This window comes from Canis lupus, chromosome 7, assembly GCF_003254725.2.
Source record: "Canis lupus dingo isolate Sandy chromosome 7, ASM325472v2, whole genome shotgun sequence".
In the NCBI taxonomy this organism is placed as follows: Eukaryota; Metazoa; Chordata; class Mammalia; order Carnivora; family Canidae; genus Canis; species Canis lupus.
In genome coordinates this window covers 73,492,629-73,506,245 of record NC_064249.1, presented here as the reverse complement: position 1 = coordinate 73,506,245, position 13,617 = coordinate 73,492,629, and the positions used below count along the sequence as shown (strand labels likewise).

General features: G+C 44.4%; 1 long non-coding RNA gene across 28 annotated transcripts in view; it reads right to left on the bottom strand.

Annotated features, from left to right (window-relative positions):
• Positions 1-13,617, bottom strand: part of LOC112648051 (uncharacterized) — an 86,178-nt gene that overhangs the window by 30,390 nt on the left and 42,171 nt on the right. For 23 of the 28 annotated variants that reach the window (XR_007412167.1, XR_007412164.1, XR_007412155.1 and 20 more), the window contains one exon: positions 4,231-4,483. This is a non-coding gene — a long non-coding RNA (uncharacterized LOC112648051). Of the gene's footprint in view, positions 1-4,230; positions 4,484-5,369; positions 5,506-9,392; positions 9,577-13,617 lie in introns of all 28 variants that reach the window. The other 5 variants (XR_007412156.1, XR_007412159.1, XR_007412146.1 and 2 more) reach the window with 4 other exon arrangements.

Sequence of the window (13,617 nt, the reverse complement as noted above, 5' to 3'; positions counted from 1 at the left end):
ATAGAAGTGGTTGGATACCTTCACAAGAGCTGTTTCATTGTTGTGATCAGGGCAAAATAGGGACTGGACTGATCTTAAGAGTAAATGGGAGGAAACAAGGATGGATCAACCCACCTATAAAAAATAAACAGCATACATATACAACTGAGGCCTTTGTGATACCCCTACCTCTATCACTTCCCTTTCATCTCAGAGTGAATCACTGTTTTGAAACTGGTGGTTTTTCCACCATGTTTTTTTATTTTCATATGCATTTGTATGCATATTTATGCAGTTAAGATGATTTGTGTTTCTAAGGTTTGTACAGCTGCTACCATATTTGACATGTCCATGTGCAACTTGACTTTTTTTACTTTGTGCAAAAAGATTGAGATATAGTTACATGGCACCTGCAGATTTGTAGATTGGCTATTTGTAACTGCTTTATAGTGTTCTATTTATCAATATAAGATAATGTATTCCTTTATTCCTCTATTTATGAAGAGTTAGTTGGGTTTCCATTTTTGTTGTACAGGACTCCTTGGACTCACATTCAAAGTTTCTCTTGTTCACATACCTAGAACTTGAATTTCTAAATTTCTATATTGTAGGTGTCTTGGTCTGCTCAGGCTGATACAATAAAATACTGCATACTGTTGGGGAGGCTCAAACAATGGAAATTAATTTTCTCACAGTTCTAGAGGCCAGAAGCTGGCGATGAGGCCAGCATGGTCACTTTTCTGGTGAGAGCTCTCTTCCTGACTTGCAGACAGCCACATTTCTGTTGTGTTTTCACATGACAGATCTCTCTCATTCTCTCTCTCTCTCTCTCTCTCTCTCTCTTTTTCTTACAAGCCACAATCCTACAGGATTACAGCCCTACTCTTATGACTTCATTAGGTCCTCATTAGGGGTTAAAGCTTCAACATCAAAATTTTAGGGTGGCTAGAGACATGATTGGGCATTTTTAACTTCCCTAGATATTACCAAATTGCCCTCCAGAATGTTTGTGCTAATTTACACTCTCATAAACAGAGTAAATACTTACCCTTTTAAATGGGACATGAAAGAAATAAAAATTTTAAATTTTGGGGCAAATTGATACCTGAAATTGGAAACTCCTAAGACATGAATATGAATGGGATTCCAGATTCTAGAAACGGTGAAATAATAGAGTGTACAGAACCACATCTCTGGGAAATACTTCAAGTGATATGCAGGCAATTTCATAATCAGATAGAGAGAGCATCCAAACACCACATGAATGTTGAATATGCAGCATTGCCCAGACATCATCCTATCATGGCACTCAGTTGACCTGGCACACCTAGACTGTCTCATGAAGACTGCTCTGTGCAGTGCAGGCTGGGAAATTCTAGACCAGAGCACTGCAAAAGCAGACACCAGCCCAGAGTCTCAGATACCCATATTCTCAGCCCCTGGGACACACATCATGTTGTACTGATCAAGACTGACCATGTCATACTTGGTCAAGAACTCAGGAGGTTCAGAGATCACTGAATGGAGATGATCCTTTCCGGATTTGCTGGTTTCTTGCTAAGGTTCCCATTGAATAGTACCCTGTAGCCTTCTTTTCCATACTTGGGTCCCTTGGTTTTCTATCAGTTACTCCAGCCCTCTTGATCTTCCCTTTGTTTCACGGGCTAGAGTCCTGCCCACCTGGTGTGGTCTTCTGACAGCTCCCACATGCAGCCTCAGTTTCCTCTTTTGCCTTCAGTGTATCCTGGCTACCTTAGGTCTGACCCATGCTGCTGTCCAACCCATTTAATAAATCGTGTGATGGGTTCCTACTGAAAGTTATGAAGAATGAAATGAACAAGAAACACAGAAGTGAATTGTGCACTCAGACATGAAGGATGGAGGGGGATAGGAGAGATGGCCAGGCATTCTAGGTGAGAGCCTAGCCTTTAGCAAAAGGGTCATAGTTCTGGAATCGACGAGGCATGGTAAGCTACGTGAAGCCGAATGAGAAGGCTGAGGACAGCGACTGAAGGACAGACCAGGTGCCAGGTGCTATCAAAAAAAGCATCGATCTAGCAGGCTAGTATGCATCTCTGGAATGGCTGGAATGTTGGTGGCAATTAAGGTAAACAGTACCCAATTAAGAAGAGTGTGGTTTGGATGACATAGATGGCATAGCACAGGGTCCTAAGTGGTGGAGAGGAACAGTAGCAGCAGGATGCAGGGCAGGGAATCCTCAAGAAAGTGAGGCCACAAATGGCTTTGGGCAGATCTGTGTGAGGGAGCCATCCCCACCATCCAGCTGGGGATTAGGAGAGAGAGGCTCAGGCCCTCGGAGTAGAGGCGGGAAAGTAAAGGTCCTTTCAGGAGTCACAGGCAATGAGGCAACTCACCAGGAACCCACGTTTCACGTAGAAGAGTGGGAGGCACAGGGTGAGCCCGGGGCCCGGGCCACGCTGGGCCTTAGTAGTGACCCAGAGCACCCTGGTAGGAGTCTGACTACAGTGTGGTCCTCGAAGACTGACGTATGTGTCATTTTCGATTTGGATGGTCCTGGGGAGATGAGGGTGGCCCTACCTGCAGGTGGGGATCAGTAGGTCACAGCTGTGGCTGGAAGAGATGCCATGGCTGAAACGAGTCAAATGGTGACTCATTTCAATGACTCAGGGGACCAACTCCACTCTGGGGTTCAACAGACCTACACACAGATCCCCAATCCTCCCACAAAGGAAGGTGTTTTTGCAGTTGAGAGAAGCAGGAGGAGACAGATGTTAGTAAGAAGAGCAAATATGTTGATAAATACGATTAAAGTCAGCTAAATAGAAAATGTTGGAAGTCAAATTGTTTTCAGAAGCAGTTTGCAGTGTTTATATACACTGCCACAGCCTTATGGTTGCTTTTCAAATGTTGTGCCTTGACCAACATAGATCTAAGTATGAATCATATGTTGTATTTCTTAAAATATAAAAGCAGGGGCATTCTGTAGGATCTGGTGACAATTACAAAAATGTAGTGCAATACTGACAAGTTCTTTGCTCATCTCAGCATGCTGGGCTGCCTTGCATAGGCATTTCAAGACTTTAATTGACCTTAGAGTTAACTAAATTGAGAGCACTTTAAAAAATAGCTTACTGTAGAAATACTGTCTATGGGTTATATCAACCACAAACTTCTCTGAGATTCTGGTAGCTTCTTTTATCAGCTTCCCCGACGAAGGGTGGAAGAGATGTCACATGAAACAGGGAGGTGTTTACTGGGGACCATAATAGGGCTTTTGGCATATATGAGCCCTTTTGCTCTTTTCTTCAATTCAGGCATTTCAGTGACTTTAAATAATAATAGTAATTATAGTCTATGTCTAGACAGCAGCCTTCCCCCTTTGTGTAATGAGAACTGTGAAAGTCTTTTGACTCTCACGCTCCCAATTCCTCTGGAAATAAGAGGAAATATCGGTTGCCATGCAGAGGTTCTCATATGTTCGGGGGGTGGGGAGGTAGCACATGACCCTGACCTGCAGTTATGCTGGGATCTGAATCCTCTGTACCAGTGGTGGGGGTGCCACCCCTTTGCCCAAGCACTGCTTTGCATCTACAAATCTGCTGTATTTGATTAAATCTAGGATGCTGCTAATTGTAGAATGTGCCATTATTCTATGTGCCACTAATTTTAAAAGTTGCTGCCAGTTCTAATTGTAAAATGCTATCAACACTCAAGCACACCCTGCTTTCAGGGATGTGACTATGTGAAAATGGGAAGAAGTAGAAATGGATCTGAGAACCAATGGAAAATAGTGTTTCTGCTATTCTGTGGAGTGTCCTGGAGGTAAAGGAGCAAGAACCTTAGCAGAGCCTGAACTTTCAAAGAGTTGCAGGAGAAGTTACAGTTCGGTACAAGTCCATGGAGCCTGGAGCAAAAAAACTCAGCGGGTAGGATGAAGGCGTTTCTGGGGACATGACCTAAGGAAGGCCTGAGTGTCAGCGCCTACTGGAGTCTCTCTGTGATGTGGAGGAGGGGCTGCCATGAGGAGAGGGTGGCCGTTGGCCCCTACCTTGTGGTCAGACAGCAGCAGGTGCTTCTGAAGGCAAGGTAGGGGCAGAAGGCAAGCTCCAGACTGGGCTTAAGGTGGGCTTTCGCGGGCCCTCTCATCACCCATAACTCTCTCCAGGAACCTGATCCTAGCTCTTCCTCCCCATCATCGCTCCAATCAGAAACCAGCTTTCTTATAAGTTCGTATATTTTTTAAAAACATTTTGAAAAATTATTGCTCACAGGTGTCCTCACTTGCTTCTCCCAGGATTGGATCCCTCCTCTTCTCGGATATATTACTGTAAGTCTCTGATGAGCTGGCTCACTCATGCACCTCTGTCCTTAGTGTCTGGTCCACATAGGGCAGGGACTCAATACGAGTCTATTGCATTGAACTAATATTTCCTTTGCTTCCTTCTTGCATCCTTCTTTGCGGGACTTGCTATCAGGCTGGCCATCGGTGAGTCCAATGAGTAAAGAAGCCAATGAGACTGATCTGCAAAGGGAGAAAACGAGAAAGCTCTCTCATTGTCAGGGACATCTTCCTTCTCCATGGTGGGAACCACTGGTGCTTCCAGTCAAGGCCAGGAAAAGGAAGGGACTCATAGGAAAGGTGGGGCTGCTCTAGGGTTCAAATCTCATGCCCAGGGACTTGCCAGCTTACAGAGCCTATGTTTGTGCTCCAGCAACAAACTCTGCTGACTCTCTCCAGCAGAAAGTCTCATGTTCGGAAAGCCTGTTGGCAGGTGACCTTCCCCATGGTCTTTTTGACACAGGGGCTATGTGTTCTAATTTAGGGCCAAGGCCTGAGCAAGCCGATGGCGCACTGCTTAGTTAAGGCCTTGCTTTGGTCAGGACAAGCAGAATCAGACAAAAACAAAACCCACGTTTCTATGTGGAAAGGACAGTCCAACTATAATAATTTAGAGCATCTTTTGGGGTAAAAAAATCCCCCCAAAAAAACAAAACCTGACCCCAAAACAATAAGCCCATGTCCCTAAAACGAAAATCCCTGGCCTTTATCTGCATGAGTTTCCATCATGTCCTTTCTCAAGGAGAAGGTGCAGAGTCTAGAAGGAGCAGTGTAAATCCCTGAAATAGATGGGAAAGGGCCTGTGGACCTCAGGGAGTAAGGGCCCCTGGGTGCAGAGGCCAGCCTTGAGGTCAGAAGGGCTTGGCTTGGGACCTGAAGTTTACTATCTGCTGACTGAGCAGCTCCTGGCAGGTGCCCTTATCCCTCTGAGCTGCCATTTCTCCTCCACAGTGATACTGCCAGACCTCTCATCCTGAGAGCAGACTGTGCCAGGCCCTACGCTCAGTGCGATAGGTTTCATCAAGCTCAGGAGTGGGTACCTGGAAGGCTCAGTAGGTTAAGCATCTACCTTCGGCTCAGGTCATGATCCCAGGGGCCTGGGATCGAGCCCCTACATCGGGCTTTCTTCTCAGCAGGGAGTCTGCTTCTCCTCCCACCACCTCCTCCACTCCTGCTCTTGCACATGCACTCTCAAATAAATAAATCTTAAAAAAAAAAAAAAAAAAAGCCTTGAAGGTAGGTAGCATCATACCCTCATTTCCCAGAGAAGGTGAAAACCTGCCCACATCACCCTGCCTCAAATGTAGTCAGTCCACGCCCTGGCAGGTATGACATCTACTATGTAGAGCTGCAGTGGAATAGACCTAAAGCATCTGGCTTCTGGTAGGACACTCGGCTGTTACCTACCACCTACCACTACCCCACCTCTGCCACTGGCCAGTCCCTCCTTTTGACTGATCGTGTATGTTTGAAGAAAATGAGGAGCTATGAATCTGCTAGCACTGATAATCAGAAGAGCTTCCTCTTGATTATCTATAATGAATCAAAGGTGTCACTGATTTATTGCCTGCAGCTTAAATTCCATTTAGAGCGCTGAAAATTAAGCATTGGGAAGCCGTTCACAATCACATCCTCTCTTGGTAAGATAAAAAGTTATTAATTTATTAAGTTATTAATTTCCTAATCCTGTCTGGTATTTCAGACACTGGATGTAGCAACTTTGTCCACACAGAAAGCAACTTTGAGAGACAGGTAGTTCCTTCTTCTGATATAAGATGACACTCTGTTTTGTCTTTAAAAAGGATCTTCCTGGTAAGGAGCCCGTAAGACTGTATTGTGAAATGAAGCCAGGTAGCAGCTAGACTGGCAGCCCAGATATCTGTGGAGAATTAACTTGTCAAAATACAATCCAATTATTAGACATACTGCTTTTGTTTCCCTCCTTTGTCTTTATACCATTCCAAATTTAAACCAAGTCAGGCAACATGAAAGGGGGTTTAGGGGTGACATGAGCAAGTCGGTAAATGAAAAGAGTCTCTCCTAGCCATTGCCGAACACTTTGAAACTTTAAAAAAAAAAATTAAAGCGAATCAGTCACTTTTATTCCAGGTATACATGCTCTGCCCACATGCGTAAGAACAAAACAAAATAATACAAACAAATAGAAGGCATATGACACTTAACTATGTAGTAGTGTTTGTTGTTTGGGTTGTTATGACAACACACAAGACTTCCTGAACTTAAAAAATTATAACAAGCTATGTTGATATGATCACACCTTCAAATAAGCAACTGGATGATTTCACTTTGATTTCTGTGAGCTTAAGAACTTAAAATTATCCCTAGCTCCCAGGTGTTCGTGCTTGTAAGTCAAACATCATTTGACCTTTGCATACTTCTACCAGTAAATCCTGTTATAATTGTTCTTACTGAAGTATGATGGATACAGAATTGAAACTCTATCACTAGCTGCAAGTCGTGCATTGATCCCATCTGAGCCCCTGATGGCGGCTCCGGCCGGGCTCAGCCGAGCAAAGCTGCTGTTCTGCACCGTGAGTGTTCTTCTCCCAGCTCAGAGCAGAGCCCAAGTCACTAACGGGGCACCCTGCAATGTGCACCAGCCGGAGAGTGAGCTGCACCCAACGATATTATCACGGAATGTGAATGGCTGTGACTTCCTGAACTAGAAATGATGCCCTTTGCTAAACGGCCTAGAGAAAACCTCCTTTATTTAACCATGTGTCTTTCAACTGACAGAAAATGCATGACTGGTTTCATCTAATTACTTAAATATTGATCATTTGTTAAATTGAAAAAATTTTAAGGCACTCCTCAAAAAATGACACGATTGTCTAACACGTTGGTGATGAGTAACATATATGGAAAAAGAAAAAAAAAAGCGGCCTGAGCAACCATAATGGAGAGCATCACAACCACACAGTTTTAGAAAACATGTGTTTGGGGTTTTTGTTTTTGTTCTCATATTCAGACCCTTTGTCCAACGCGCAAGTTCCTGCTTTACTTCCTGGAGGCACGGATACGTACTTCCTTAGAGCTGCTTCCCTGGGAGCACAGAAACTAGCCGGAGTCCAAACAAATATAAAATAATAAGGATGTCAGATCAGAAAGGATTTGTGGGCCACCCTGGTTGGGTGGCCAAGATGACAGAGAGGCAAAGAGCCCTGGACAGCCCCGCCTCCTTTCCAGAGATGCCTGCAAAAGCTACGTGTCCCAGGCTTTGATGCTCAGTTCCCCAAAAAACAAATTACAGAAATTATTCTGCACTTGCAAGACTACAGACAAGCAAGCTCCAGAAAAGGAGGCTTCCTTCCTGCAATCAGGTTTTGCTCCCAAACCATAAGATGGGAAACAAAATATTTCAGCAAACCAGCTCCCCGAAGAAGAGCTTTCTCCCTTCTTCCCTCCGGGGCTCAGTCCCCTGAGTCTCGCTTGGTGTAGTCACAACGTTTTTGGATAATATGCGTTCCGTTTCCATGTGCGTGCTTTTCCACATATGCTACAGATGAGCACCAGAAATTTCTCTGAGCACATAGAATCTTTCAAAGGAGACAGAGAAACAAGGTCTATACAGATTTGGGAGATCACTCCCTTTTTGCCCACATGGGAGATTGATTACCTACTTACAACCGCAATGTGTGCGGAGCATTCTTCATTGTAGAACAAGCAGCTGACATGCCGCTGCTGGTGCTTGCTGAGCCAAATATCACGAAGACAGTAAAGAAAGGGACTGTCACTTCAGACAGAAGATGTAATCTGCTCTCACATTTTTCCTCTTGGCAAAGGTGTACACATTTTGTAAGCAGGGGTAGATCCTGCTAAAAGCTCTCTCCATGCCGTTTCAGAAACACTGAATAATGGTGTATCTGGGCCTTTTCGTACCATTTTCTGCCATTGAATCCAGTTCGCATTATCTTGCGACTGACTCATTCCAAACACAAGTCAAAACGGCTGCTGCAAAGATCGCAATTTCACTCCTGCAAAGTGTTCTCAAACTTGTGTTTCTCTCTCGTTTCTAAAACACAGTGTGAATGTCTTTGTGGGAGCTTTAGTATTGAGAGTCTGGCTGAAGCAAAATGAAACGGCTTCACGCTGGCTAGAGTTCAGCAGTTAACATTTTTGAAAACGCCTTTAGAGGGAGCGCAGCTGAAATAGACAGGAATGTACATTCCCGGGCCATCAAAGGAGCAGAGGGGCCGGCGCAGGCCTCAGAAGGCGCCCCCATCCGCAGGAGCGCTGGCGGGGGAGGGGGGAAGAAAAGCTTTCTTGGGGCTACTGTTCCAGAATTTTTCACTGGGCGTACAAAGAGACAAGAGAAACTGAGCTCTGACAAGGACATTGCTACAGCAAACCCAGCTTCAGGAGATTGCTTTATATGGGTCTCTGCTGCTCCTGGGAGAGGGGGGAGGCTGATTTACATGCAGGGGATAAGTGGGGGGGGGGGAGGGCTCCAGCCCAGCACCCTGCCCACGTGGCTGGAACCGAGCAGGCACTAGATGTCTGGGGCCTCAGGAAGGAAATGCGGGCCTGTGCGGTCTGTGCCTTTGAAACGGCCAGGGTTGCCTGGCACGCAAGCGACAACGGCGAACGGGGCGCATGGAGTATGGAGTTCTCTGGAAGCACCACGGGTGCTGCAGGCTGTGAGGTCCGCGTACCTGTTGCCTGTCCACAAAAAGACCTGGTGGTTGAGCCCCGCAGCTCTGGAAAGGCTAACGAGGAGCAAACGTCCCTGCTGCTGTGCTACTGGTGTCTCTGCCGGGCCTGGGGCTGTCGCCTTGTCACACAGGCAACTCTCCGCTGCTGCTCACACCTGAGCGCAGGCAGGTGAGCGAGAAGTAGCCCAGGGGGCGGCCCACGCGGGTTTAGGGGCCGCCACCTCCCCGCGGGATGACAGAGAACACTTGCCTCCTCAACAACGGATAAGGACATTTTTACCTCCGTGCTCAAAACGAGATTTGACAATTCTTGGCAAGTGACTATTAAAGAAAGAGCAGATTTAAATATCAATGATTTTAAAAGGAAAAATTAGCTGACCTCTTAGAAAAGAATTGCGATGAGATGGGAAGAGGCCTACCTCTTTAGAGAACTTGCTGGAAAAGATTTCAAAGGGTTATTGTCGTGTTTTTGTTTCCAGTAATAACAGCTCTACAAAAGCAATGTAAACTATGAATAGAAATAATAATATGGAGTAATCCAGTCACAGGGAGAATGCTGGAAGCTCATAGTCCCGTTTCCTTTTGGTCCAATTTTAGATTTTCCTATACAAGAGAAATAACAAGGATTGTGGTGAAAACTCTTTTTCTCTCCCCCTTTCAAAAACATTTACTCCATAATTAGAATTTTTGATTCCATACTAATGAAGTGATACGGATGCAGGGATATTTGAAATTCATAGCTAATTCATAAATATCATCTTGCCAAGAATTTCAGTCTCTCCCCCAGGAGACCTCTTTATATAGAGCACAAAACTCAGCAAACCTGCTTCGGGCTTGGATATTTTAGCTTCTTTGTGCCTGATGTTGGGTCAACTGACACAGAAGTGAATCTATCAGAGTCTTGGCCCCGTTAGGTGCCACTTTGGTGGGCATTGCTAGAAGCCGAGTCCTAGTGCCAGTGGTTAGGAAATTTGGGGGTAGGGGGTAGAATCAAGGCTGGAGAGGTTGGCAAGATTCTAATTCACTTCCAGTAAATATCTATTTCCTCATTTCCAAAGGAGGTCATGATCATATTCCCCCTGCCCTGACATTTTTGCCTCCCAGAACCAGCTACCAGATTACTAGAAACCAGAACCCTGTATAGCCCAGCGACCACTGAAATTATTCAAACTATCCAACCCTAAGTTCACTTAGTGCACCTACCCTGCCTTCCCCATTCCTTCTCTGGAAAACCCCAGATGGGCCCTAGACCACACTCTGCTCCCTTCATTTTTGTCTCCTGATGGACCTGGTGCTTCTCACGTGGCTCTGCGTGACTCAGTGTGCGTTCTTGTTATAGGGATCCGTGAGTGTAAATTTCTTCCTTCATGACAAATCATTTCTGTGTCTTCTGTCCTATTATACTTGATTGAAACAAATCAGTACATTTTAACTCCACAGGGTGACTGATCACGTGAGGCCCAGTGGTGGCTCCTGTCTGTCCTGTTCCTACGTAATGCCGTTGTGGAAGATCAGGTGTGCAGACCCTTGAGCTGCAGTTCCAGCAATGGGGATGGGGGTGGCACCCAGGAATTTTCATGTAATTCTGCTGAGGAAGATCTAAGTATCAGAGCTGACAAATGCAGGATGAGGAAAATCTAGCCATGGGAAGCAGAATTGGTAGAGTCAGGTCAAGAAGAGAGTCCTCACTTAAAATATGCCTCCTTTTTATGCAGCAATTCCAAGTCTGGAAATTTATCACAAGGGAATAACAAGACATGCACAAATACCCTTGAAAATCTTTTCATATTGCACATTATTTGTAATAAAAAGAAGGAACTAGCCTAGATGGGCTGCGATTGATTTGTTAAGTATGTAATGATACAGTCATATGATGCATTACTTAGCAGGGTTTCATGTCATTGAAAATAATAAGATATGTTAATTAAAAATCAGTTAATAAAACAGTATTAAGTTACAATCCCTTTTCATAAAATAAACATAGAAATATACACAGAGATTGAAAACTGGGGTTACTGCTGGGTCATGTCATTACACTTATTTTGTATGTGTGCTAATTTTCCTGCATTTTCCAAATTCTGTATAGTGAACGTGTAATCATAATTTGACGCAATTATTCTCTGGCATACAGGCTGGGTTATTCCTAGAGCAGAATAGGAAAACCCCAAGTACCTAGGAGATGCCCACAGAAGGAATGCAGACAATGAGATACCCTTCCCCCAAAGATTGGAGAAGTTCTATATTGATGGCTTTGTAAATAGTGGGAGTTCAATAAACCCCAGGCAGTGTGGTTTTAGGACAAAACATGGTACAAGTTTATTTCCAAACCCCACCTGCTAGCAGCTAAGAAGTGCCTATACAGGGAGGGCTTCCTGGCTCTGAGATGAGGCCCGGTGGCACTTGTGACAGGAGACTCCCTGGGCCACGGAGGTGTTACTGAGCCCAGGCAGAGACTGGGATGCTGTGGCAATGCTCCAGTCGGTGTAGAGAACTCATAATTAGCAACAGCGGGATTAAGAAGCAAGGAGCCCAAAAAAAAAAAAAAAGAAAAAAAGGGAGGAAACATAACCTGCCAGCCAAAGGCAAGAATAATCCCCCCACCAGATCATCCATCTCTTAATAACCAAGGGGTGATAATACTTATGTTAAATACACTTTAAAAGGAATGAATGCAAAGAACACAATAATTTGTAAAAAAAAAAAAAAAAAAAGGTCAGCATAAGAACATAGGGTAGTTAATCCATCTACAAGGAAAGGAAATCAATACTGATCAATTCATTTCAAGGTAAGATCTCCATTTTCATTGGGAATCAAATCTTTCTCAAATTTAAGGACGTAGGTAGCAGAGGCTCTTGCTTTTCAATCCCTCCAGGGTGCTCAGGGGAATAAAAAGACCTGGGAAACTCAGAGGCGTATGAAATGAATGCTCAGCAACTACTTGTTGCATGTGATTGAAGTCATGTTTATTTTTTATACTTACTAAGAATTACTATTAGAATGTGGGTCCCCCATATTTTCAGTCTGCTAGATTCACAAGGCAGCCACTTCCTGACAAATAACCTGTGACAATTTCATAACATAGGGTTCTGAAACCTCATTAGACTACACGCGTGGTGCAGCTGAAGCGCTCACTGGTTTCCAAGGGTTTGCGAAAATGTAATTAGGCAAACCACAGGTGTCTGCAAATGTGGTGCTTTTGCTCCAGACGGGTGGAGTCTCAGGGTGCCCCAGCGCTTTCACGGGGATGGTTGACTCTCAGTGTCAGCAACTCACACACCTAAGATGGTCTTTTTGCTCTTGCAAGAGAAAGTACTGCCAAATGGATGGATTAAATGATGGATGACTACTGGGTTTGGTTACACCCCTGTGTGTGCCATCAAATGCTGGGACATTTGGGGGCTACAAAATGGATGCATGGTTGTGGTCACTGATGCCTGTGCCTTGGCAAGACGAATCTGTCAGTCAGACTGGCTATAGGTTCTCAGCAGAAAATACCATCTGTTGGCCATTCTGACAGGATCAGAAGTGAATCTTTTAATGGATGTTAGATCTACATGCTGGTGAAGCAAATGGTAATAGGTGGAAGCAGATGAGGTACCAATACGCTGTCCAGACCATGCAAGTAAAGTTCCGGGTTAAACGGAACCATTGCAATGTGCTATGGTTGAAGAAAGCATAGGCTTTGGAATCTGACAGATTTGAATTGGGCTCTGGATACAACATCTAGCACCTTCATGATCCATTTAGATGCTATATATTTACATCTTTGAGCCTCAGTTTTCTCTTCTGTCAAATCAGAGTAATAGTATTTTCCTTATGAAGTTTTAGTGAGGATTAAGTGGCATGATATATGACAAGATTATTTTGAGAATTAATTGATGTGTACCCCAAAATTCTCTCTCTCTCTCTCAATCTCACACACACACACACACACATGTACACACTGTCTTATACCTTGTTTATGTTTTAATGATCAGATAATACTGAAGCCTCTTAGCCCCAAATGAAAGTTGAACCAGGAAAAAGAAGAGGTCAAATTCTTGCCTTTTAATGCAAACAAAGCAAAATTGAATGAAACAAAAACCACCCTCACTAAGGGAGAAAATTTGCGAGTACTTGTTTGGTCAGGTCTGCTCTCAGCCCTGACCTGAACCTTCCCAGTACACTAGTACAGGGGTAGAGCCGACAGGGACATGTGGATCCAAAGAAGATCCACTGGTCCACTAGGCACCAAGCCTCAGGGGACAGAATTTCCCCTCTTGAAGTACAGAGGCTGGGCAGTAGCTGTGAGAATATTACTTGCTTCTTTATCAATACTAGCTTTTGTCTTTCTCAGCCAGGAGATTTTGCTCCTCAGCCCATGTCCCCTCCAAGTGGGCCTTTGGCATTGTCTAACAATTTTGATTATCACAACTTGAGGAAGGGGGAGGTGCTTCTAATATCACATGAGTAGAAGCCAGGGATGCGGCTTGATATCCTACTATGCACAGGACAGCCTCCTTCTTCCACAATAAATAATTATTGGATCCAAAATTCTAATAGTGTCAAGATGAAAAATCCTACTCTCAATCAGTAATTTGTAGCCTTAGTTATAGGTCATAATCACATGGGGGAATTTTAACAAAATGTGCAAGCCCTGTTCTC